The sequence below is a fragment of the Myotis lucifugus genome, unplaced genomic scaffold (genome assembly GCF_000147115.1).
Source record: "Myotis lucifugus unplaced genomic scaffold, Myoluc2.0 scaffold_52, whole genome shotgun sequence".
NCBI classification, from domain to species: Eukaryota; Metazoa; Chordata; class Mammalia; order Chiroptera; family Vespertilionidae; genus Myotis; species Myotis lucifugus.
In genome coordinates this window covers 216266-242676 of record NW_005871100.1, presented here as the reverse complement: position 1 = coordinate 242676, position 26411 = coordinate 216266, and positions in this window count along the sequence as shown.

The window sequence follows — 26411 nt, the reverse complement described above, 5'->3', positions numbered from 1 at the left end:
ACTACCCCAATTCTAGAATTTCTCATAGAACCTAAGAAAAAGTAGATTACGCTCTAAAATGTGAAACAATCCTATTTCTGATCATTGTGCTCTGTTTACTCTGACATGAAATTATCAAGGAAAACACCTGTAGCTTATAGGCATATTCAAGGAATTGCTGGTACAGCAAGGAAGCAAGTAAATTGAATAATAAGTGAAATCCGACTGTGAAATTCAAAGTAACTGCTTTCCAGGGGTCAGAGATAATCTATAAGTTTCTTGTAGTTTTCATATAGAGGAGATAGTTTAGCCTGCTTGTTGGGTTGCCTCACTTGTATTTAGTTGTTAATTAAAAAGCAATCATTTTCTATTTTATTACATACCATTTACTATCTGTTTGGGTTTGTCACTGTTATTGCTTGTTTTTTTTCAAGACAGATGAAATTTGACTTAAGGCTAAGAACGTGGATCTCATTTCCTTCTCATCTTGGCTCCCTCATTACTGAACTCTCTTACACAGAGCCTCATAGAATCCATCTGTATAGGTTAGACCTTGACCCCAGTGCCCAGTCTGAGACCAAGTGCATGCGTTTAAATCCAGAACTTCCAGATAACACACAAAATGATAAGAAAGGAATAAAAATAATATACACCCACAGCAATATAAACAACAGGAAATGGGACTTCAGCAGATGAGAGTTTACAACCAAGATGCAAAAGACAGAAGGCAGTGAGAAGGATGTTAACTGAAGAAGCAGAGAGAAGGAAACCTCCACCTAAAGGTCTAAGTGGGAGCCCATACAGTGCAGTGCGTCTCCAGAGAAACTCAGAGCTCAGAGACCCTAAGCTGAAAAAGGGCTGGAGTGGGGGCTGGGACATTACAAATTTGAACTAATTTGGAAAGCAAGCCCCTTTCCTTCAATAATACCTCAACATATTACCAACAGTCACATGTTTAAGTCTAAATAAAAAAATCATGAAGTAGCTCTCTTTTTAAAAAGTGACTGGGAAGAACCAGAGAAACTTGTGTGAAATTCAGTTTCAACTACAAAGTTGAAATTCCCTTTTTCTGGCACTTAGGGGAACTTCAATGACTCTCTACCATTCACACTAAAGTGAAATCACCTGCTAGTAATCCCCAACCACTGTACTTTCCCGAGCCCCCAGTCACTCTTTTCAGTGTTAAATATGGACAGACAACACAAGGGTCATATGACATTTGAGCAAAGCTTTTATATGAAAGAATAGACAAATGGGAAACATAGGAAAAAGTGATCTTGGAGGAATCTGATAATTTAAGAAGTAATTTTAAAAAAACATGTTCTAGTTAATATCCTCAATTATGTGTAGAAATATTATATTCATAAAATACAAAAAAAGTAATGACAAAGAATAATAGCAAGGTTTTATAACAAATATATATTTGTAGAAAAATGTTTTAAAAAGATAAATACAAATAGTAATAAAGGAAATCTTCCAGAACATAGAACAAAAAAGAAATAAAGGAAGCAGATGACCAATCCAACAAATCTAGTATCTAATCCAGGGGTCCTCAAACTACGGCCCTCGGGCCACATGCAAATACAAATATTGTATTTGTTCCCCTTTTGTTTTTTTACTTCAAAATAAGATATGTGCAGTGTGCATAGGAATTTGTTCATAGTTTTTTTTTTTTAAACTATAGTCCAGCCCTCCAACGGTCTGAGGGACAGTGAACTGGCCCCCTGTTTAAAAAGTTTGAGGACCCCTGATCTAATCAATGGGAATTTAAAAAGGGGGGGGATGAAACATCTTGAAGAAAGAAATTATCAAAGAAATAATACAAGAAAATCTTCTAGTACTGAAGAGAGCTATGGGCTTTTAATAAGAAAGGGCCCACCAGCACTGAAAGAATGAATAATGACTGATATCTAGGTATACAATTTAGAAATTTTATAACATAATGAACCAAGTCTTTATCCCATGTCTCATCTTGTTTTTGATAGTACTGTCTTCAATGTTGTATGTTTTCTTAAAAACTGCTTTTCATACCAGGAATCAGTTTCTCTTATGAGTTTCTGTACAAGATCTTGACCTCTCACATTAGGATTCTGGTCTAGGATCTATCTTTTGACACCCCTCAAGTTATGTCCCAAGCAAGTCACAAGTCAGGCGGTCACTCCAGCCTACATCCTGCCTAGCTGAACATGGACATCTGCATACAACCTACTAGTTGATTCTCTTCCTCGATCCTCTTATAACTCCCACGCTCCTCCTATGACCTCTTTCTAAGAGAGCCCTAAATAACCTCTTAGGGCAAAAAAGAAAAGATTTTTGTGTTTCTTGAAAGTTGGGGCTTTTTGAATAAATTTTGCTGAAACTTGGGATCCTCAGCTAAGTGCAGGGCTTGGGAAGGTAATAGACAACTGTATGGATGGTGAGAGAACTGCAGGGATATTGACCTAACTCTAGAGGTACATGTTTACATTTCAAGAGAAAATGAGGCCTGGGACCTAGGAGACATCTTTACTCATAAAATCTAGAAAACTGGAGCATAGGATCCTTTTCATCCACCTCCAAGGAGAAAAAAAAATAGTGTCTTTTTTTTTTCCTTTTGGAAGAGCAAGAGGAGGCAGTTGCCTCTGTCTCCTATATATAAGCAGAGAAAATCCATCTTTCCTGTTTCTCTCCTACTGTCCAGATTTTGTAGTTTGAATTTGTAGGACATTATACCTAGCTTTCATCTCATTACTCGGGAAAAATCATCGAGTGTGGGAAATGACACAATCATTATTTGATTTTTAAGTGAGTAATAATACTTTATCTTTGATCCAGAAAACTTCATATGTACATTTAGAATTAAACTAATAAAGATGAATATTCAAAAACCCAATGCTTATCCTGCCCTAACTCAAAACTGAATATCAGTCCTCACAACAGCTCCAAAGGTCTAAAATCAAGACTCACAAATGCTAGATTTTAAAGGACAGAAATAAATATTTTTTTTTCATTTTGTAATCTATGATGATACCACAACATATTTCATAATAATGTAAGATAACCAACAAGGAAAGGAAATTAATAAATTTTTTTTCTCACTCAGATACAAATACATAACCTATTTGAAATAATTTATTTATAAGTAGCATTTAATTAAACATAAAGCAATGGCTAAAGCTGGAAGATAACATTTCTAGCTGGACTTAGGCCACATTCAAGGCTAAACTAAGCTGTATATTTAAAAGGTCTTCTTATCTCGCTACTTCTTCTCAGCCTCCATAAGTAAAAAAAAATTACCTATATATATTATGGAAAAATAAAATATATCAAATATTATGTACCTTGAACAAAGACTAACAAGCTTTTGTACTCAGAGTGGGGAGGGTGATTAGGACTTAGACTCAACTTTCTAATAAAGTTTCATTGTAATTGTATTAAACTTTACATCCCTGTTGTGAAGATGTATATGATGAAGTTTCCCTGGTGTCATTACTTTATATCAGCATGTCCAGAGAATAGGAAAAGTTTTGAACTGTTAATGGCATTTTGAGCTCGATATTTTTTATTCCCTTTGGCCTATGTTTATAGAAAACAAATAGAGCTGACGTCTTTGAGATCAAATCACTCAACTTAGTACTGATACATATTTTGAGAGGTATACCTACACCAGAAAATAAGCTGGAGCAACACCTTTGGCCCCAAAGGTTTCTTGAATCAATCTTTAGTTTGCCATCCCAATACTTGCAGTTTCAAATTACCCCAAGAGCCTCATTTCCCCAGGTCAATAATAACTCCGTGGTCCCTGCATTTCCACCGCTACTATCCTGATAATCCCATCCCTTGAGAAATCTGATCATCTTCTTCGGCTCCAAATCTTTGACCTACAGGGAGAATCTGCTTTACAGCTGGGCGTCATTATAAACACAGGTATAGCTCAGAGATATTGTGGGGTCAGTTCCACTGCAATAGTGAGTTGTAATCCTTTTGCTGGTGGAATGACTTGCTTTTGATTTAGACAAAAACACAACATCTGTGAAGCACAATGAAGTGAAGTGCAATAAAACAAAGTGTGCCTGTATATGCTTTTCTTTTGAGTCAGTCCATAATCTGTTCAGAATTCTATTTCTTGACTGTAATCGGCCCTAAATTCCTTTTCCCCTAGCAATGATTCATCATCTTGAGTACAATCTGCAAATTTTATTTTATTCTTATTCTAATTACCTTCATCTAATAGTTAATTTTATAAGATGATGTTTCAAAAAATGTTCCCTCTGCTTTCACACTTTCCTTTATACTCAGCCAGCCTTCTGTTCCACCTTCGCATTTTAATGGGAGAGGTGTTTGCTATTTTCCAAGGTTAGCTTTTTCACTTGTTTTCTGCCCTCCTCCACCTTCCCAAGACTTGCTCCATTAAGTATCTTTCCTACCTTTTGTGAGGGCATAAAACTCACTCCTTCTGAGACTACAAATATTTTCCGCTCTTTTGTCTTAATTCTACCCTGATCCTCATTGAAGAAGTTCTCTGCTTTCGCCCAAACTTCTTTGAAGACTAGGAACTTTCCCACATCTCACGTAGTGTTAAATGCACTGCAGTCTGCTTGTCTGTCAAAGACAAGGTCAATAGTAACATCCCAATTGCCTAAATAATGGCTAACCTTCAGTTTAATCCTATTTGGTTCCTCTTTAACATTTTACAATTTAGGCAGCTCATGCTTAAAATAGTTTTCACTCCTCAGTTCAAGGCACTGTTTTCTTCTTGTGTCCATGCTGCCCATAAAACTTCTAAGTACCCTCCCCATTTTTTCCCTTGAATAATTTCATCAAACTAAGCTCTACCAGCATCTGTGAATCGATGATTCTCAATTCTTTTTCTCCATCTCTCATCTGTACTTGGCTTACCTCCCAGTGGAGATACAGTGACTTCTAGTCAGGAATTTACCCTTGATAGAGATTTCAATTCCATAAGAAGTCAATCCTACATCACAAAACTATGTGCTGCAATGTATGATTGTACTTTACTAACTATTAAAGGGATACTTAAGTACTTTCCAGTGAGCAAAAATAAAATATAGCCCTGTTTAATGTTTTTTAATATTAAATATTTGCTCAGTAGAGCAAACAATATTTATGAAGTTGCCCAACAGCTATGTAGCATTCCTGTAGAGGCTCAAAAATGTACCCTTGGATGAAGTCAGACCATGTAGGGTTCTGATAGATTCCTGAATTGATTACTATTGTCCCTCTTCCCCAGGTTAGTTTGAGTGAACTGTCTTTGGCACAATAGGTTAGTCTGCATTGAGAGATAGTATAAGAAATAGCTCCAGAATACTTGAATGAGAAATACATGGTTTTAAGAATTAGGACAGAAAGTGACATAGGCATCATGGCAGCATGAGTCATTCCTTCTTTCTCTCCCCTTTGCTTTACAATTAATTGGACATTCATTACAACAACAACAAAAGTGTATCTTTGCACAGCACATCAAGACACTTGAGAGATCCATGCATATGTGTACCCCAAAGTGGATGGATTAGACCTTGGAGAGGGTTGCAGATTGAGGGGAGAGGTGAGGCAACAGAGGAGGTGGCAGTAGCAGAGGCTGTGGGCATTAGCAGGGGGCACAAACTTTATGGAAGAGAAGGCAGAGGGTGAAGGTGGTGAGTGGGGGCGGTGGGGGGTGTCTGCTGGCCATGCTGCAGCTGCAGAGACCCATTGCTCTCTCTGAGGAGAGACCACAGTGACTGGGGGGTGAGAAAGGAAAGGGAGGAAGGCTGATAAGAACTGAAGGAACACATTTCCAGCTGTCTACCCTGGGATTCTGGCAAAAGAACCACCCACAGCCCTAGCTGGTTTGGCTCAGTAGGTAGAGCATCGGTATGCCAACTGAAGGGTCCCGGGTTCAATTCCGGTCAAGGGCAGATGCCGGATTGTGGGCTCAATCCCCAGTAGGGGGCATGCAGGAGACAGCCGATCAATACTTCTCTCTCATTATTGATGTTTCTCTCTCTCTCCTCTCTCTCTCTCTCTCTCTCTCCCCCTCTCCCTCTTCCTCTCCCTCTCCCTCTCCCTCTCCCTCTCCCTCTCCCTTCCTCTCTGAAATCAATAAAAATAAAAATATTAAAAAGAACCATCCACAGATCTCTGGGTTGTCCCTCCCACTGGAGGATTTCCCTACTGGGCTGTGGACATACCCCAAACACCTCCTCCACTCTGTCACAACCCTTCTTTCCCTCTGCCAGCGTTTTCATGGCCCACTCCCAACCTTAGGAGTGAGTAGAAGCTAGTGAGAGAAACCAAAAAACAAAAGAAACAAACAAACAAAAACCCTGTGCTATAGTGCCACCTTCTGGAAAACAAAAGGAAGGCTTCTAATTACCACCTTGTTAATTGCTAGAATCAAAGAAAGCAACGTCTTAGGTAAATAAGAAAAATGTTCGCTACATCAAATGCAGAAATAGAGGAATTTTTTTCATCAAACGCTATAGAAAACACTGCTGAGAAATCAATTAGAACACTGTAACTTTTTTTTTCAGGATAGTATATTAAAGTGCTAAATATAGCATAAAGGAAAAGAGCATTAAACTATAGCTCCTACAACTTAGTAACAAAATCACAACATAAAAAAATTATGACATAAAAATATAAAAGGGGGAAGGTAAAAGGATGAAAAATTTATAAGTGAATGAAGATATATTGCTATTGGGGGGAGAAATTACTTTATAGAAGATTTTGTGTAAACCTCATAGTTTTATGAAAAATTAAAAAGGGGGTGGTAGGGAGAGACTGAGCAAATCACCATGGAAAACCACCAACTTGGACAGAAACAGGAGAAGAAAAAAAATACAATGGAGGGACAAAATAACCTGAAGGAAAAAGATAAAATGACAGTAGTAAATCCATACATATCAATAATTACATTAGATATAAATGGATTGAACTCACCAATCAAAAGGCACAGAGTGGCTGGATGGATTAAAGAAAGCAAGACCCAACCATGTGCTGTCTACAGGAGATTCATTTCAGCTCTAAAGATCCACATAAGCTCAAGGTGAAAGAAAGAAAGATGATATTCTAGAAAAATGGGAACCAAAAAAAAATGCAGGTACAGCCATAGGGGGTAACAAAACTTTAAACCAAAAAGATAATAAGAAATAAAGAAGGTCACTATTAATTATAAAGGGGTCAGTATATCAAGAATTGTAAACATATGTGCTTTCAACACCTGATCACCCAAACATACTAAGCAAATACTAAAAGATATTCAGGGAGAAGTAGACAACAATACATAATAGTAGGGGACTTTAAAACCACATTATCAACAATGGACACATTGTCTTGATGGAATATCAACAAGATATTGGAATTGAGCCACACTTTATAAAAAATGGACTTATCCAACAGCAGCAGAGTACACAGTCTTCTCAAGTGCACATGGGACATTGTCTAAGACAGATTGTATGTTAGACCACAAATTTTAAAACAATTTTTGAAATCATATTAAGCATCTTTTCCAACTAAAATGGCATAACACTAAAAATCAATCACAGGAAGAAACTAAAATTTCAGAAATATATGAAGACTACACAGCATGCTAGTGGACAACAAATGGGTCAACAAAGAAATTAAAAGAAATATTGAATAAAATACCTTGAAATAACGAAAATGGAAGTGCAAGATATAGAAATCTGTTGCGTTCTTTTAGACCAGTGATTTTCAATTGGTGTGCCACAAGAGTCACACTGGTGTGCAGCAAAAAAAAAAAGTTAAAACATGCAATACCTGATTATTCAGTCAGGGTACTTAGATTGTCAAATAAAAAAAAATGGCAACAACCAAAACAACAATATTCGTTCAGTGTGAATGAATCAAAATTATAACTATTTTTTTTTTGGTTGGACCAGCAAATAATATATTTTTTTGGTGTGCCGCAGAATCTTAGTAATTAGTTTATGTGTGCTATGAGATGAAAAGGTTGAAAATAGCTGCTTTAGAAAAATGGTAAAATTTGTGAATGAAAAAGAAGTAAATAAACTATTCTATTTGCAGTAGCATAACAAACAATCACTGGGTCTAATGGCAGTTCCATATTTAATTTTTTGAAGAAACCATACTGTTCTCCACAGATGCTGCACCAGCCTGCATTCTCACCAGCAGTGAAGTAGGGTTCCCTTTTCTCCACATCCTCACCAGCACTTGTCATGTGTTGACTTGTGATGGTAGTCATTCTGACAGGTTTGAGGTGATATCTCATTGTTTTTTTTTTATTGCATCTCTCTGATGATCAGTGACTTTGAGCATTTTTTCATATCTCTTGGCCATCTGTATGTCTGCTTTGGAGAAGTGCCTAATTAGGTTCTTTACCCATTTTTAAATTGAATTCTTTGTTTTCCTTTTGTTACGTTGTTTGAGTTCCTTATCTATTTTGAATATTAAACCTTTATCATTGCCAAATATGTTCTCCTATACAATGTGCTCCCTTTTCATTTTCTAGATGATTTCTTTTGCTGTTCAGAAGCTTTTTATTTTGATGTAGTACCATTTGTTTATTTTCTTCTTAATTTCCTTTGCCCTAGGACCGTGGTCGGCAAACCACAGCTCGCGAGCCACATGCGGCTCTTTGGCCCCTTCAGTGTAGCTCTTCCACAAAATACTACGTGCGGGCGTGCACGTACAGTGCGATTGAAACTTCGTGGCCCATGCGCAGAGTTGGTATTTTGTGGAAGAGCCGGTATTTTGTGGAAGAGCCACACTGAAGGGGCCAAAGAGCCGCATGTGGCTTGCAAGCCGTGGTTTGCCGAGCCACAGTTTGCCGACCACTGCCCTAGGAGAGGTATCTGTAAATATAATGCTACTAATGGCCCGGTGCACAGATTTGTGCACATTGAAAGGAAACTTATTAGAAGAAAAATTCGTGTGGTAATTACGTTACTGCAAAAAATTACATGTCAAAATAGTATATATAATATAGTATTATAAAATTAAAACATGCGTGTGATTGGTGCCAGTGAGAGCTTTATGTGGTCAGTCAGTCAATGAATAAATCGCAATGTGGTTCACGTTGAATGTCAACAAAAACAACCAAATTCACAATCGACAATGACAGATCGAAACACATGTGTGCGTTTGGCGCCAGCGAGAGCTTTATATGTATCACACATGTGTGAGGCAACGTTTATTTTTAAATTGCCAGTGCACGTCATGTGTATTGGCCAGTTGGTGGGTTGGACAGTCAGATGGACGGACAGATGGACGGTCACTTAGCCTTTTATATATATAGACTAGTGACTTGGTACACGGATTTGTGCACATTGAAAGAAAATTAATTAGAAAGTGGCCAGCAGGGCGGGACTAGGCGGGATGGGCCAGACACACCCTGGAGCCAACCTCCCATGGTTCCTACCTAGCCAGCCACACCTGGATGGTGCCATGGCTCAAAAGGCGTCTGCGGAGTGAGCGGGGCCCCTCCAGCAGGTGGGGTCCCTCAGCCTGGCCTGCAGGGATCAGGCTGAAACCGGCTCTCTGACATCTGCCTAAGGGTCCCAGTGTGTGAGAGGGCACTCTGCAAAGTTGCTATCGTACAGGGTGTGGAACTCAAATGCAAGTGTGCAGTAAACCAAATGCAGGGCCAACAATACCCCAGCAACAACATAACTCATGGCCAAAGGTGAAATTGTGCGGCCCTGCGAGGAATCAGGCTCCCTCCTCTCTGGTTTCAGAGTGTGGGAACAGCCACTGCCAAGTCACTGCAACTCAGAAGCTCCTGCATTGAGTGTCTGACCCTGGTGGTCAGTGCACATCATAGCAACCAGTTGGAAGGAGGGAGAGACAGTAAGCATATTAGCCTTTTATATATATAGACTAGAGACCCGGTGCACAAAATTTGTGCGCAGGTATGGTCCCTAGGCCTGACCTGTGATCAGGGCCATCTTCCCCAGCTGCCAGCAGCTGGCCCTGCCCCCCACCACTATCCACCCCCAGTTCCCTGTTCGCCATCGGGTGGTCGGTGCCTGACGGCTGGGGGAAGGGACCGAGAGGTCAGCTATTCCTGCCCACTAGCTGGCCCCGCCCCCACCGTAGGTGGCCATCAGGCAATCAGAGCCGGAACCCATGCAAGGCACCAAGAGGTGGTCAGTGCGCTTCATAGTTACTGGGCCAGCAGTCATTCTGCCAATAGGGTCAATTTGCATATTACCCTTTTATTATATAGGATAGAGGCCTGGTGCCCAGTTGGGGGCCAGCTGGCCTGCCCTGAAGGGGGCCCCAGATTGGGGTGGGGGTCCCGCGGGGGATGGGGCCAGCTTGGGCGAGGGGCTGCGAGTGGTTTGCAGGCCAGCCACACCCCAGGCTTTGTCAAGAAGGATGTCTGGAATGACATTTGGAAGATGTCTGGTCTATCCAGTCTAATTAGCACATTACCCTTTTATTAGTATAGATGGTTTCTTCTAGAATTTTTATGGTTCCATGACTTACACTTAAGTCTTTTATTCCTTTTGAGTTTATTCTTGGGTATAGTGTAAGTTAGTGGTCTAGTTTCATTTTTTTGCATGTATCTGTCCAGTTTTCCCAACACCGTTTATTAAAGAGACTGTCTTATTCCACTGTATGTTCTTGCCTCCTTTGTCAAATATTAATTGAGCATAATGGCTTGGGTCAACTTCTAGGGTCTCTGTTCTGTTCCATTAATCTATATGCCTGTTCTTGTGCCAGTACCAGGATGTTTTGATTATGGTGGCTTTGTAGTATAACTTGATATCTGGTATTGTGATCCCTCCAACTTTGTTCTTTTTTTTCTCAAGATTGTTGTGGCCATTTGGGGTCTTTTTTGTTTCCTTATAAATTTTTGGGGTATTTGTTCTAGATCTGTGAAATATGCCACTAGTATTTTAATAGAGATTGCATTAAATCTATAGATTGCTTTGAGTAGTACAGACATTTTAATGATGTTAATTCTACTAATCCATAAATACAGTATATTCTTCCACTTGTTTATGTCTTCCTATATCTCTTTTTTCAACGTCCTGTAGTTTTCTGAGTACAAGACTTTTATCTCCTTGGTTAAGTTTATTCCTAAGTATTTTAATTGTTTCATTGGAATGGCAAATAGGATTATTTATTTAGTTTCTCTTTCTGAGAATTCATTATTGGTGTACAAAAATGCCATTGATTTCTGGGTGTTAATTTTGTATCCTGCTGCATTGCTGAATTCATTTATTAAATTTAGTAGTTTTTTGGTAGAGTCTTTAGGGCTTTCTAGGTACAATATCATGTCATCTGAGAATAATGAGAGTTTTACTTCCTCCTTTCCAATTTGGATGTCTTTTATTTCTTCTTTTTGCCTGATTGCTGTGGCTAAGACCTCCAGTATTATGTTGAATAAGAGTGGTGAAAGTGGACATCCCTGTCTTGTTCCTGTTCCTAGGGGAAATGGTTTTAGTTTCTTCCCATTGAGTATGATGTTCACTTTAGGTTTGTCAGATAGAGCCTTTATTATGTGGAGACTAGAGGCCCGGTGCATGAAATTCGTGCACTGGGTGGGGCGGGGTCCCTCAGCCTGGGCCTATGCCCTCTAGCAGTCCAGGAGCCCTAGGAGGATGTCCCGACTGGACGGCTTAGTGGGCCTAAGCCGTCAGTCGGACATCCTTAGCATTGCCACAGAGGCGGGAGAGGCTTGCACCACTGCCGCTGTGCTCACCAGCCGTGAGCCGGGCTTCTGGCTGAGTGGCACTCCCCCTGTGGAAGCACACTGACCACCAGGGGGCAGCTCCTGCGTTGAGTGTCTGCTCCCTGGTGGTCAGCTCGCATCATAGTGACTGGTCATTCCACCATTCAGTCATTTGCATATTAGCCTTTTATTATGGAGGATACGCTGTAGATGAGGCCCCCTAGAACCATAAGAAATGCAAAAAAAATCACTGTTAACTCATTCTCGAATTGCCCCCACTTAAAATCAAATTGCCCCCACCCCCCCGTGGGGCATGTGCTGCACCTTTGGAACCACTGGGCTTGACACTTTTCCTCTCTGAGCTTCATTTCTGAATACATATGCATATACCATGGGAATTGTAATCTCTTCTCCGCCTACCTCACTGGGTTGTCATGAGGAGGTTCTGAGCTAATAAACATAGAAATGTTTCATCAAGTAAGTGATGTCTAAATGGGCAGGTAGCAGGTGCTGATTAGGGGAGGAGGGCATGATTGTTTCCTGGGACTGTGGCTATGGAAGCTTTGCAGAGGGTTCCGCAGGCGTCTGAGGGGCGGGCTCTTGCCAGCAGCCCTGTAGCGGTGGTCATCCCTGGAGGCACTGGCGGGGGGCAGGGAGTTAGGGGGCACTAGGGGGGCAGCAAGGCCGAAGGGGGGAGTAACTGTCAAACCTTCCCGCTTGGCGCCATTCTTTAAATTGTATGTGGCTGTTTCGCAGCTGTACCTGCTCAGGGCGGGGCTCCAATCTCCTGGAGTGGGGTGGGGGCCGGGCCTGGGCGGAGCCAGGCAGGTTAGGAGGGTGGGTTTTAGGCCACGCCCCCCAGCGAGGTTCAGGTGCTTTCTGCTACGGAGACTGCACTGCTGCTGGTGGGGGGCGGGGGGCGGGGTTCTGACCCTTGGGGGCTGGCTCAGGCCTGCCTCCACCCGGGTGTGGAGTTGTACAGAGGAGAGGCGTGCCCCGCCCCAGCGAAGGGGCTCAGCAGCAGCAGGCTGCAGGGGTGCCTTGGGGCGCTGATGGGTGGTCGCCAGCATGCTATTGTTGTGGGGCCCCTGGCGGGGGTGCCGGGGGAAGAGATCGGCAGTCAGAGGTGCAGACTGCAGCTACCCCCGAGGCTGGGTCTTCTCCCTGTCCAGTCAGCCTCCCCACCCCCGGGGTGCAGGGGCTGGGGTACGGTGTCTCTCCGTCTGTCCCCCTGGGGGTACGGGGCCTGGGGTAGGGTGTCTGTCCATCCATCCCCCCGGGGGTATGGGGGCTGGGGTAGGGTGTCCGTGCAGGGGGATTGGAAGAGCTCCCTGTGGCCACTTCCTCTTCCTTCTTTGCAGTCCGGGCTCCTGTCAGGCACTCTCCTCAGCCCCCCGGGAACTTGACTCCAGCCGCCCACCCCCTGCTGCGCCTGCATCAATATGCACATTGGTTGTTAGAGGGACACCGTAATGGCAATTAGCATATTACCTCTTTATATGTATAGATATGATTTCCCACTTTGCTGAGAGTTTTTATCAAAAAGGGTATTAGATTTTGTCGAATGCTTTTGATAAACACACTACAAAGAAAGACAACTATAGGCCAATATCCCTGATGAACATAGATGCTAAATCCTCAACAAAATATTAGCAAATCCAATCCAGCGATATATTTAAAAGATCATACACTGTAAGTGAGATTTATTCCAGGGATGGAAGGCTGCTACAATATTTGCAAATCAATAAGCGTGATACATCACATAAGCAAATTGAAAGACAAAAATCACATGATCGTATCAATAGATGTAGAAAAAGCACTCAACAAAATATTACATTTATTTCTACTCCCTTTCTCTTATTCCTAATGCACTACTCAGCCCTGCTGCATCACATGCTTTGCATAATTAGGAATGCATACAGTGGACTGGACTTTGTGGAAATGAAGGAAGGACCAAGTGCTCACAAACCATCTAATGTTTATTGGTCTTCAACTCCACTGATAACAATACTTTGCTTTTGCATTTTGCATTTGATGTTACTTGCCCATTTTTGAAAAGACATTAACCAAAATTAATGATTTATTCTAGAGCTCTGTCAAAGTACCTTGGCATTCTAAAAATCCATTGAGCTGAAGAAGTGGGAAAATATCTGTAGAGCATTCTAAAGAGCTTCATTCTAAAACAATACCATTTATAGGATTTATCAAAATAAAACATTTGTATACAAATAATAAATGTGTCATAAAATCTGAAGAACTCAGAAAAGGGAAATATATTTTTTTCCATGTGCAATATACTAAATGCATTCCAGTTTAGTTATGGCTAAGTACTAGATGGAAGGCAATGCATGTCTACAAAGAATTAATATAGTTTCACAGACTGAGAGAACTTCAGTATTTTCAACCACCAGATGGCAGAAATGAGGCAACAGAAATTTAGAATTTAAAGATTCAGATTATACCCAGAAAATATAACTGCGTTCCCCATCTTGATTTTATTTTTAGTTGAAAGACATAAAAATACATTGGTGCAAAATTCTGCTGCATGTTAAGTAGAAAAATATTATTTTGATTAACAACAGCTTTCCATTTGAATGGGCTGCCAACTCATTATTTTCCCATCAGCTTGATTATGGAGCCTTTTGAAAGAATCATTTTTAAAGACAATCTACAACAAGATATGGATTATAAAAGAATTACCCATTCAATCAGCATTTCCTGCTGGAAGGCATTTTAAATAAATTCCAACAATGTGTACTATCCTTGTTTTATTTTCTCAACCTTTTAGCCTTCTTATTTTTCAAAAACTGATCAGTTGTCAGTGCATCTGAACTGCTCTGGATGGGTAGGTTTGCTTAGCTCATTCTAGCCCATGTGTTTGTATGTTTTCTGTAATCTCCAGTACTGACAGTGTGGGTTTAAGTTTGATTTTTTTTGCACTAATTCGTAAGTGTTAGGTGGTTGCAAAATAATAACAATAAAATAATAATAAAAATAAAGAGAAAATGTTTATATAACATATATACAAACTAACTTTGATTCTAAGAAGCTGAAATTTTCTCATTCTAGTGGTATAAGTAGTGATATTTCTCTTACATTCCATTAGAGATACTTTGAAAGAGATACCTAGTTGATTAAATTAAATGGCTTCTATAAGATCTATATTTGATCTTCCGTAGGTTAGCTAGAAGTTGGGTATTTTCAAAGTTACATGATTTTATTAATGTAAATTAACAATAGTAGAATAATGTTGAGTGTTCTACTATTGCCAGAAATTGTTCCAAGAATTTTAAAAGGATTCAAAATGTAAATTGTATAACAACCCATGAAATAAGTGTAATGAATGTTCCCATTTTACACTTTAGAACACTGAGCCACATTTAGGTTATATATTGTGTCCAAAATTGCACATATAATATGTAGCTGAGCTCTGATTTATACCCTGGTAGTCAGATTCACCAGGGTTTTTATTAAACAATTTTATTACTTTATTAAAAATTATTCAGTATTAATTTTGCACCTTTATTCAACAAATTCATTGAGTGCTTACTTGGTAATAATAGTTGAATATTCTTTTTTTTAATGGACCCCCACCTGCCCAGCTGGCATGGCTCAGTGGTTGAGCGTCGATCTATGAACGAGGAGGTCACAGTTCGATTTCCAGTGAGGGCACATACCGGGGTTGCGGTCTCGATCCCCAGTGTGGGGCATGTAGGAGGCAGTTTATCAATGATTTTCTCTCATCATTGATGTTTCTCCCACTTCCTTCCTCTCTGAAGTCAATAAACTATTTAAAAAGTAAAATGAAATGAAATGGATCGCACCCTGGAATGCATAGTCTGGTGGAGAACAGACATGTGATTAATGAAGACAATAAGACTTTATGGCTGCTATGACAGTTAAGCACAAGGTATAAGAAAAAAGAAAAAAGAAAAAGAGTGGATACATTTCCCAGAAGTCACTTTTGCCAAGTGTCTTCTGACAGGTGACAGGAGAAAAACTTGTCTATTAGATAAGTCTCAACTGGGCTGACTGGGCACTTCAAGTCTCTGCCACGTATCTATCTGTTCCATTCCAGTAGGCTACCTCAGGAATGTCCTCATGAAGATGACAGAAACACAAGAAAGAGCAAGGCCTCTCCAGTTGTAGACTTAGAAGCACCATACTTGCACTTCTGCTTCATTCTATTACCCAAAGCCAGGCACATGGTCAAGTCCAGAGACAGAGGCAGAGGACACTTCAAAGTTAAATGCCCAAGGGGGTGGATGCAGAGAGGGTAAAAGATCATTCAACCCATCAGCAAGATCTATCAATTCTACCTTAGAAATACTTTGCACACCTGTCCAATACTCCTATCTTATTGCTACCACCACTTCAGTTCACCATGATCTCTCTTACCTATCACCACCTGACTGCTCTGTCCAAATCTTTCTTGTCCATTCCTTCTCAGACCATTCTCAATGTAGCAATGAGAATGAACTTAAAAAGAAAACCTGCTCTGACCACTCATTTAATTAAGTCTGCCAAATGGTTTCCTATTGTTCTCAGGATAAAGGTGAAAATCCTGACTAGGGCCTGAATTGTTTTCAATTTTCAATTGAGGGGTTATTTTAATGCAAATAGGTGAACCTGGTGAAAGGGAGAAAGAGAGTGAAGAGGGAGTGTGGGAAAGAGAGGCTTTGTAATGACTTCCATGTGAGGACAGCCTGGGACCCCTTTCTCCAACCTCATCTCCTTCCATCCTTTCTTTCACTTTATGGCTGGAACACATCATAATTCCCCAACTTGTACACTATTTCAAGCCTCTGGGGTCTTACTTGGACTGCTGTGTGTCCAAGTAGAGTTCTTTATCCCTCGTTTTGGTACCAATTCAAAACCCTCTGCCTTTCTCCTTTCCTTCTTCCAGGGAAAAAGAAGAGAGGAGAAGAGCCCTGATTGGTTTGGCTCAGTGGATAGAGTGTCAGCCTGCGGCCTGAAGGGTCCCAGGTTCGGTTCCAGAGAGAAAGAGAGAGAACCACTGGTTTAGGTCAAGGGAGAAAAAGCATATGCATGTGCAGAAGTACTAAAGAGTAATGCATATTTGAAGAAATGCAAGTGGGTAATTATTCTAGGAGCTTAAGTCTAAAAATAGTATACCATGGGTGTACATATTATCAAAACACACTGAATGGTACTTAAAAACTGTGCATTTCCCAATAAATATCAGTTTAAAAACATTGGCTGCCACTTTAAAACAGATACATCTGGAGGGTCAGGAAGAGGCCAAAGCACAATTAGCTTTGCATGATATGCTAAGAAGTACGCATTTTACCACATGGATTGGGGACTCCCACAGGATTTTAGGCCAGGGAGTCATATGACCCAAAATGTGTTCTAGGAAATCCGTCTGGTGGCAGTGTGAGGACAGACTAGAGTGACATAAACTCATGAGATAAATAGATCACATTGGAGACTGTTGCAATAGTAAACTACAAAATAATGAGGGCTGGACTAAGGCAATTGCAAATGAAATAATGAGTAAGAAATGAGCCTGAAGCTATTTGAAAATATAATTCACTGGCCTGCGAGGGGACGTGACCTAAGGCAAAGGAGGTAGTTATATTATACCAGATATGAGCAAGTTTGTCTACTAGGACAAGAGGTAAGGTCGAGAAGCTTATATTTGTTACCACTGCTGATCACCTGGATTTTTCGTATATGGTAATGTGATAAGTCATCTCTAGAGAGAGTGTGTGACCATGCAGGGAGATATCAAGGAAAACAGAGAGACGCCCTGGCCAGTTTGGCTCAGTGGATAGAGCGTTGGCCTGCGGACTGAAAGGTCCCAGGTTCAATTCCGGTGAAGGGCATGTACCTTGGTTGCAGGCACATCCCCAGTGGGGCGGGTGCAGGAGGCAGCTGATCGATGTTTCTCTCTCATCGATGTTTCTAGCTCTCTATCCCTCTCCCTTCCTCTCTGTAAAAAATCAATAAAATATACTTAAAAAAAAGAAAACAGAGAGGCTTTATAATGATAGCAATGGATAGAATACAACAGTGAACTGACCCCAGACATATAAAATGATGTCCATTTCTGATAGGAAATTTAGGAGTGAAGTAGTGATAGGTACAGAGAAAACTAAAGAGAGGGAAAGAGAAACAGAGAGAGAATTATTAACCTCAGGGAAAGAAATGTTAGAAAAGAGCCTGACCACCATGGCTCAGTGGTTGAGCGTCAGTCAGCCTATGAACCTGGATGTCGCTGTTCGATTCCAGGTCAGGGCACATGCCCAGGTTTCAGGCTCGATCCCCAGTGGAGGGGTGTGCAGGAGGCAACCAATCCATGTGTCTCTCTCACATCGGTTTTTGTCTCTGTCTCTCCCTCTCCCTTTCATGCTCTCTAAAAATCAATGGAAAAAGTAAATATTAAAAAAAAGAAAGAAATAGAAGTGTAGCATATAATCTGACACACTGTGAATAATAATCACATGGTTATAATATAAATACTAAATCTTGAGCTAAAGATGAAATAACATTAAATAACTACTTGAAGATAGGTTATAGATGGGGATAAGTGAATAGTAGAGATAACTAATCTTTTTCCTCTGTAATAATATCTAAAACTGGATAATCAAGAAAAATCTATACACATAATATCTGTAAATCTGAGGGCCAAGTCTAAACGAAACAGCTAAGAATTGCACAGTGTTGCTTCTAGGACATGCTGCTTCTAGGGCGTTGGTATTTTGGAGAATTTTTGTAACAAGCTTTACAGAACTATTTATATTTACAAAGTATATCCTTGTATCACTTTGATAGAAATATTGAATTTAAAATATTTTTAAAAGAAAAGAAGTGGTTTGGAAGCCATCTCAGGAAATGAGGAGATGCCACTTTTGTTTTGAGAGCCTGCAGCACATGGAATATGGCAGCTGAGGTGCTGGTGAACAGGAAGAAGGTGAGGTTTGGTCAGCATGAGAAGGTGGAAGGTGCCTGAGAATGGAGGGAAGTTTGTTCAAAGGAATTTTAAAATTACAAAGTGTGAAATGAGAGAAAAATTTGCAGTGGACACACACAATAGTATGTGTGTGTTATCAGAAAATAGCAGATTAATAAAAATTAAGAGACAAATGGGACTTCTAGGTAGATAAATGATTGATGGGGGATCAATGTCTTGATACAGTTCAGGAACTGTATTTAATGGTGACCTCAGAGTTATTTTTAAGTCCAAAAGCCTTCACAACAAAATCTTAAAGGTATTATGACCCTGGCGACTATCCTACCCCTGATTAAAAAGTGAATACGTAAAGAAAGATGAGGGGAAATTACTCTTTAAAAAATTAGCTGGCTTTCTTGCCTCCTTCGGAAGTGATGATGTTAACAGAACCCGTCAGTAGGCTGCTGAACGATTTAGAATCGTTCCTGAACCCTTCTTCTTCAATATGCACATATAGGTTGACAATTTAAGTAACAGAATTTGAGCCTTGAAGCCAGAATAATATTATATTCAAACATTTCTAGGATCACATTTTCGTAGCTGGAAAAAAACCCTCATAGCAAGCAAGGCAGAGCGCATGGCAGAAGGTCAAGGGGTGAAATGGAACTGCTTTGCCTCGGGCAGTCATGAATTTGCTCCGTGAAGCCAAGCAGAGCACTCTGGCTGAAACACACATTCATTTGTTGGTAGTATTTTTGTTTCTGTTTCTTCTTCTGACCTTCACATAATTCATTTAAAAAAGGAATACCTCAAAAGTAGGTCAGTTGCAATCCCCATAGAATGGAATACACATTTAAATGTTTCTCAGTGACTAGGAGACAGGAATAGTAGATTACTGAGGTTAAAAGAATTTATACCTCTCCTGATTGTTGGACTATAAGCTTCACTGTTTCTTTGATCTCACTTTATGTTGGTATTTAAGATTCCTAAGACCTTGAGAATAGAGATTCTCTCACCCCACCCCAAGATTTCTATCATTCCCTCTTGATGGTGTGTTTCAACTACTGTGCCTTTAGCTGCTGGAAACTCTATTATAGAGTAAAATAAAATCTAGCTTCTTCATTTTTTACTGATTTTCAGTTTGGAAACATAGAGAAATATTTTCAGCTGAATACATTCTTTCTCTCTCCTATCCTCTGTTCTGTGAATTCTAAAGAACTCCCAGTTCCCTAAGTCCCATCTTCACCTGTTCTACAAACCCTCCTAATTTTTTCAAAGTTTAACTATCTATTTTTAATTGCCTCTCAGATTAATAACAAAGGACCAGAAGCAATGGCTATGTCAAATTTTCCTCAACCATAGAAGATATGATGGTTCCTTGTTCCCTCTCATAATGTTTTATTTATTTATTTAGAGTTCTACTGAATTGGTTCTGAGCAGTGGGCATGACAATCACTTGGAGGGCTGGTTAACACCCAAATTGCTGAGCCCCATCCACAGGGTTCCTGATTCCTTAGGTCTGGGTTGGGGCCCGAGGTTTGGCATATCTGACAAGTTTCCAGGTAATGAGGATGCTGCAATTAGGGACCATACTTGGAGAGCCTCTGGTCTAATGCTTTACATCTCCATTTATTACAAGGAATAGTCCACGTGTCTGATGTACCTTCTCTGTGCAATCATATTTAATGCCCACTTTACACATGATGACATGGAAGCTAAGAAAGATTAAGGAATATACCCAAGGTTAGAGAAACAGGAGAGGCATAATCCAGATTCAAATTAAATTCAGAAATCATCCTATGTAAATACCTACTGTTTGACAGGCGCACAGTTAAACATCAAAGCATTTCTATTTGTGTTTTAAACAAACCACACACACAATATAGAAGATGAGAAAACATTACTTAACATTTGCTTCTCCACCCCTGTCATCCTAGCTCCACACTCCAAAATAGAGATAACTAGCATTACTTCCTCGGATTAATAAGAATTTACCAGCTTTAAAGTAATAACTAACAAATAATTGTTCAGAAACTTCTGGAAATGTGGAAATATTAATTTATTATATATATATTCTTTAAATCAGAAAGCTCTCTTTAGGGCAGTAAACTGCTTAAAAAAAAAGTGAAAGCAAACAAGACCTTATTATACAATTTCAGCTAAAGATAGTCTTCACTAGCCTGCAATTATGCTAACACAGACTTTAAGTCAAGGTTATCTGCAATGAATATAATTCACCTGTTGATAGTCAAGAATTAAACATTTTATGATTACTGTTTTATAGGCAAGCAAACAAGAAAAAGCAGACTTCCCCATGAGAGTACAATAGGTCAGGAGCAGGTTAAAAAAACAGTTCTCTGACTTCCCCTTACTTGGATTAGTGAGTTCAACATGGTGAGTGTATTGGAGTATTACGGGGAAAAAAACACCTAAAAGGCTGATACTCTGCCTATTTTCAAAGAAAAGGGGGAAAAATTTGTATTGGGTAAAAATTCATTTTTAAATTCTATTTTACTGTCAAGTTATACTGACTACATTTAATAAATATGGCTTTTTGGAAGTTTAATAGGGCAATGATGATACACAGAAAAAAATAACATCATTTTGAGGAGGGCTTTTCATATACATACTAAATTATTTTATGCATGAAAGTAAGAAGTCAAAATGACCTTAAGGTTTTAAGCTTGGCACCTGGGAGAGGTATACTGGGATTCATGTATGTCAGGAGGAATGAATGATTTGGAGAAAAAAATGTGTTTGATTTTAGATAAGTCTAATTGAATAATGCTGTGTGTATCTTACAGGCAGTGGGAATGGTGATAGAGTTTGGAAAGAGTTCATAGATAAAAGAAACACAGTGGAAAAAAGTTGAAATAAGAGAATAATGGAGATACCTGGAAGAGAAAGTGTAAGGAAAATAGAAGGCCTGCCCTTGGCCAGTGTGGTTCGGTGGGTTGAGCATCATCCTGTGCACCAAGAAGTCACTGGTTCAATTCCCGGTCAGTCACATGCCCAGCTTGTGGGTCTAGTCCTCCATTGGGGTGCATATAAGAGGCAACCCATCCATGTCTGTCTGTCTGTCTCTCTATCTCTATCTCTATCTCTATCTCTATCTCTATCTCTATTTCCCTTCCTATCTCTAAAAAAATCAACAAAACATATTAAGAAGAAAGAAAAGAGAAGGCCTAGGACAGATTCCATAGTTAAGAGGAGGAGAATGAGGACTTGGGAAGAACTGCTAGCGACAAAAAAGGAGGAAAACCCAGTAATACATAGGAGACAGGAGAGGAGATGGTTTCACAAACCGGAAATTATATATTTCTAGCTGCCACAAAATTGATCTGTGGTTATGTTTTGGGTCACTTAGCAAGAATTTGATGCTAATAAAGCGGGAAAATGTAATTTTGGAGGGCATAACTCCCCATTCCTGAAGTGTGGGTTGTACATAGTGACTTCCCCCCAAAAGTATAAAATAGAAAAGAGGGAAAGGTGGAGCGTAACTTTATAATGGTGGAGAATCTTGATCAACACCACCTCAGCCAGGTGATCACGGTCAACATCAACAGTCATGAATCATATAAATAGGAAGTACCCTTGATATGTTGTAATGAAAATGTAATTTACGGCCTTCCTCCATAAATCTACAACCCCAGTCTAATCGTGAGAAAAATCATCAGACAAACCCCAGCCGAGGGACATTCCATGAAATACCTGAATAGTAAGTAATTCTCAAAAACAGGCAAGGCCATCAAAAAGAAAGAAAACCTGAGAAACTGTCCCAGCAAAAAAGAGTTTAAAAAGACATAATGACTAAATGCAATGTAGTGTCCTAGATGGGATCCCAAGTCTTTTGGAAAGGACATTAGGTCAGAACTAAGGAAATCTGAATAAATTATGGACTTAGTTAATATTACCATATCAATATCAGTTCATCAATTATAAAAATGCACCATCCTCACTGAGATGTGAATAAGGAAAACCGTGGTGCAGGGGTGGGTACATGCGAATTCTCTGTGCTATCTGCTGAATTGTTCTGTAAGTCTAAGACTATTTTAAAAACACAGTCTATCAATTTAAAATTTTAACTTTTCTAAGTCGTCACTTATAATATCATTGAAAATGTAAAGTACATAGTAAAAATTTAACAAAGATACTTATAGACATTTAATCTACTGGAAGATGTTTTAAAAAACTAAAATATATCAAAATATACCATGAACAATGAATCCAGAGACTCAATATTGTAGGGATATCGATTCTTATCAAATTGGTCAATACTTTGATCAGTGTCCATTAACACCCCAAATATTATCTTTGTGAAATTTGAAAAGTTAAATCAAAAAAGTGTAAATTGAAGTACAAAGCATAGGTAAGATAGTCTTAAGGAAGATCTAAATCTGCAAATAATTACCCTATAAAATATCAGGAAGCATTATAAAGCTATAGTAATTAAGATAATCTGGTGTTGATTAAGGATAAACCACCTGAACAGTCCTCTCCTCCATTCCCCAACAGAAAGTCCACGCATATTTGGAAATTTTACATATAATAGAATTGGCAATATAGGTCAGTGGAGAGGATAGAGTTTTCAATAAATGGTTCTGAGACTACTATTTAATGTTATGAGATCACGACTACAACTTTTCCCTCATGTAATATTTAAAAAATTAGTTGTATAAGATTTAAAGGTAAAATATAATCTATAAACTTTCACTAGATAATATAGAAGATTATCTTTATGTTGTCAGTTAGGGAAGGCTATTTTAAATTATAAGACACAAAGTTACATACACAGAGAAAATGATTAATAAAGTCTTACAGTATCAAAAGTTACCATAAAGAAAGTAAAACACAAGCCCAAAACTGGGAAAATATGGGGTGGTATCCAAAATATATAAAGAAATCCTATAAGTCTATTAAAAACATACACAATCCAATAGAAAATGTGGCAAAATCATGTAAAGGCACATCATAGAAGAGGAATCATAAACAGCAAATAAATGCATGTAATTATGCTCAACCTCAAAATTAATCAGAGAAATGAAAATTAAAATCACCATGAAAATACATTTTCATACTCAAAGAAATGACAAATATAAAAATGTGAAAATGTCACATATTGGGTAAGATTTGAAGAAAATGGAACTTTTATAAAATGATATGATTGCCAATTGCTTTAAGCATTTTAAAAAACAAATTGCCTTCCTAGCTGGTTTGGCTCAGTGGATAGAGCATTGGCCTGTGGACTAAACGGGCTGGGTTCCATTCCAGTCAAGGGCACATACCTCGCTTGCAAGTTCCATCCTGGCCCAGGTCCTGGTTGGGGCACGTGCAGGAGGCAACCAATCGATGTGTTTCTCTCACATCAATATTTCTCTGTCTTTCCCTCTCTCTTCCACTCTCTCTAAAAGTCAATGGAAAAACATCCTCAGGTGAGGATTACAATAATAACAATAACAATAACAATAATAATAAATAAAAAACAAATTGCCCCTCACTAATAAAGCTGAACCTGTAAAACAGTAATTCAACATGCGAGTATTTACCCTAGAGAACTTCAGTACATGTGCACTTAGAGAAAAGTACTCCGAATAGGATTGAATATTTATGGAAACAAAACAAAATGGAGATTAGCAAAATAATCAGTCAATAAATGGTGGTATATTCATACTGTATTGATATAAGACAACAGTCAACATGAATATATTGTATCCTTAAACAACAATAAGGATGAATTTCTGCAACATAATGTCTAATAAACTTAAAAGGCAAATCATAAATGGTTTCATGCAATATAATTCCTATTTAGAACCAAGAAAATGAATGTTAAACACAAAATCTATTATTTAATTTACTCTGAGAAGACAGGAAAGGGAATGGAATGCAGGAGGATTACCAAGGAGATTTCAAAGGGAATGAACCATTTTCTTAAACCACGTGTTGGACAGGATGTGCATTTGAATCACCATTTCTAATACATTACTCATTTTTTACATATATTTTTAGTTTACTTCATATTTAAAAGATTGTTTTAAAACAATCAATGTCACACACAGCCCACACAGTTGGAACAAAGTCATTTCTACATAATAACTATAAATCACCACACAGTAAACTTAAATAGATTGGATTATTTCTTTATTTTTACCCATTTTTCTGACAACATAATAGGAACACAAAAATAAAAACCCCCACAAAGTTCCAGCCGTTTCAAATATCAGTCACTTGTTATATTTCTGACCCCTCAGGATGATAAGCAAGACCAGAGAACTGAAGTGGGTATGAGAGGAATGTAGAAAGAGGATGAGTTTTCTCAGGCATTTGGACAAGTTTTGCTGTTACATAGAGTATCACTTCCATCACTTGATCAACTGCAAGGCTCAGCAAATCTGATTATTCTTTTTACTAGCTAATCAAGATTAGACTTCCATTAATTAGAAAACTACCTTTGCTTCTAAAAGAAATTTAAACATGACAGAAATGATTGACACTAGAAATTCAAGATCATTAACAAGGGCCAGTACAGATGTGGCCTAAGCGCTTGTTTTCAAAATAGTATAGACTTGGAGCTAAAAGCTTGTTTGAGATGTTCTACTTCTACCCTCACTTGGCAGGGGTCACACTGAATCAGAATCTGCTGTTGAGGAAGAAAGCGGTTCTGTCAAAGGATCCCACTCCTCTGACTTGTATGATGACTGAGCTTTACCGTAAATCTTCGAAGCACACTGTGACGACTGGCCAAAGACAGGTTCCCCGCCTTTCATTAAGAGCAGAAACGTGTTTGGTGTATCTTAAAAGATAAAGGATTCTTTATGAAATTTTAATGTGCTTGATAGAACCAGAAAACAATGGAAGAGCAATTATTTCCCAGAGAAAAAGTTATTCAGTTCAGCAGGAGAGTAAGCAATTGCTATTATAAACACAGCATTCTTTAAGGCCCTATAATGCTATTCTACCAAAAGCACTTAGAGCTGAATTCTGAACCACATAAATGTTTCAGAGTGCTTGTTATCATCGTTGAGGTATAAGGTAAAAACTGAAGGATCATAACAGGCAGAAATTAATGAAGATCATTATAGATTTTAGCTTTTAATTTGATGCATGGCTCTTCAGAGACAAAAAAAATTTATAAGGTATTATATAGGCCCTTTGTCATGATTTATGATTCATGTAATGGCGGCTCTAGTTAAACCTATTGACTTGGTAAGCATTTGGCATCATTGTAGCTTTGCAGTAGCATAAAAAAGTGATTGCTCATGTCTTATGAATGTTGGATTATGTAACAAGTGAATATATTATTAGAACATAATGATGAATTTCAATGTCACTTGAAAATCCAGCTTATAAAACTATAAAGCTGAAAGTTGAAGAGAATATGTTGACTTTCTTGGAGGAATATGAAAAAGTAAATTATTCTTATAAAATCTATTATTGTTATTGACAGTATTAAGCCTTGTTCTTGCCACAAGTAATACATTTATTAGTATGGTTTAATTTATGACAGCATAGCTCAAGTAAATGTATAATTTACTCAGAATCTTATCCAACAACATCTAAGATAGAAGCAGAAAAGGTTTTCCTAGTAGAGACCTATCACATGAAATCATAATACATTTTCCACTCTTCTAAATAATTCCCAGAGTTCTTTAAATAGAAAATTCTTTATTTTTTTCTTCACAGAAATTAGTCTGAGGTGGGAGTTAAGAATCTTAGAATCTTGTCTCAGCTCTGCTACATTATTTGGGATAGTCACTTTGTCTCCATTGGCCTGTTTCAATCTTCTGATTTGTACACTGGAAAGAATGAATTTATTTTTTCAAAACTGGCTTCCATCAGCATCAGCAATATCTAAGGAATTTTTTTTAAACCCTGATC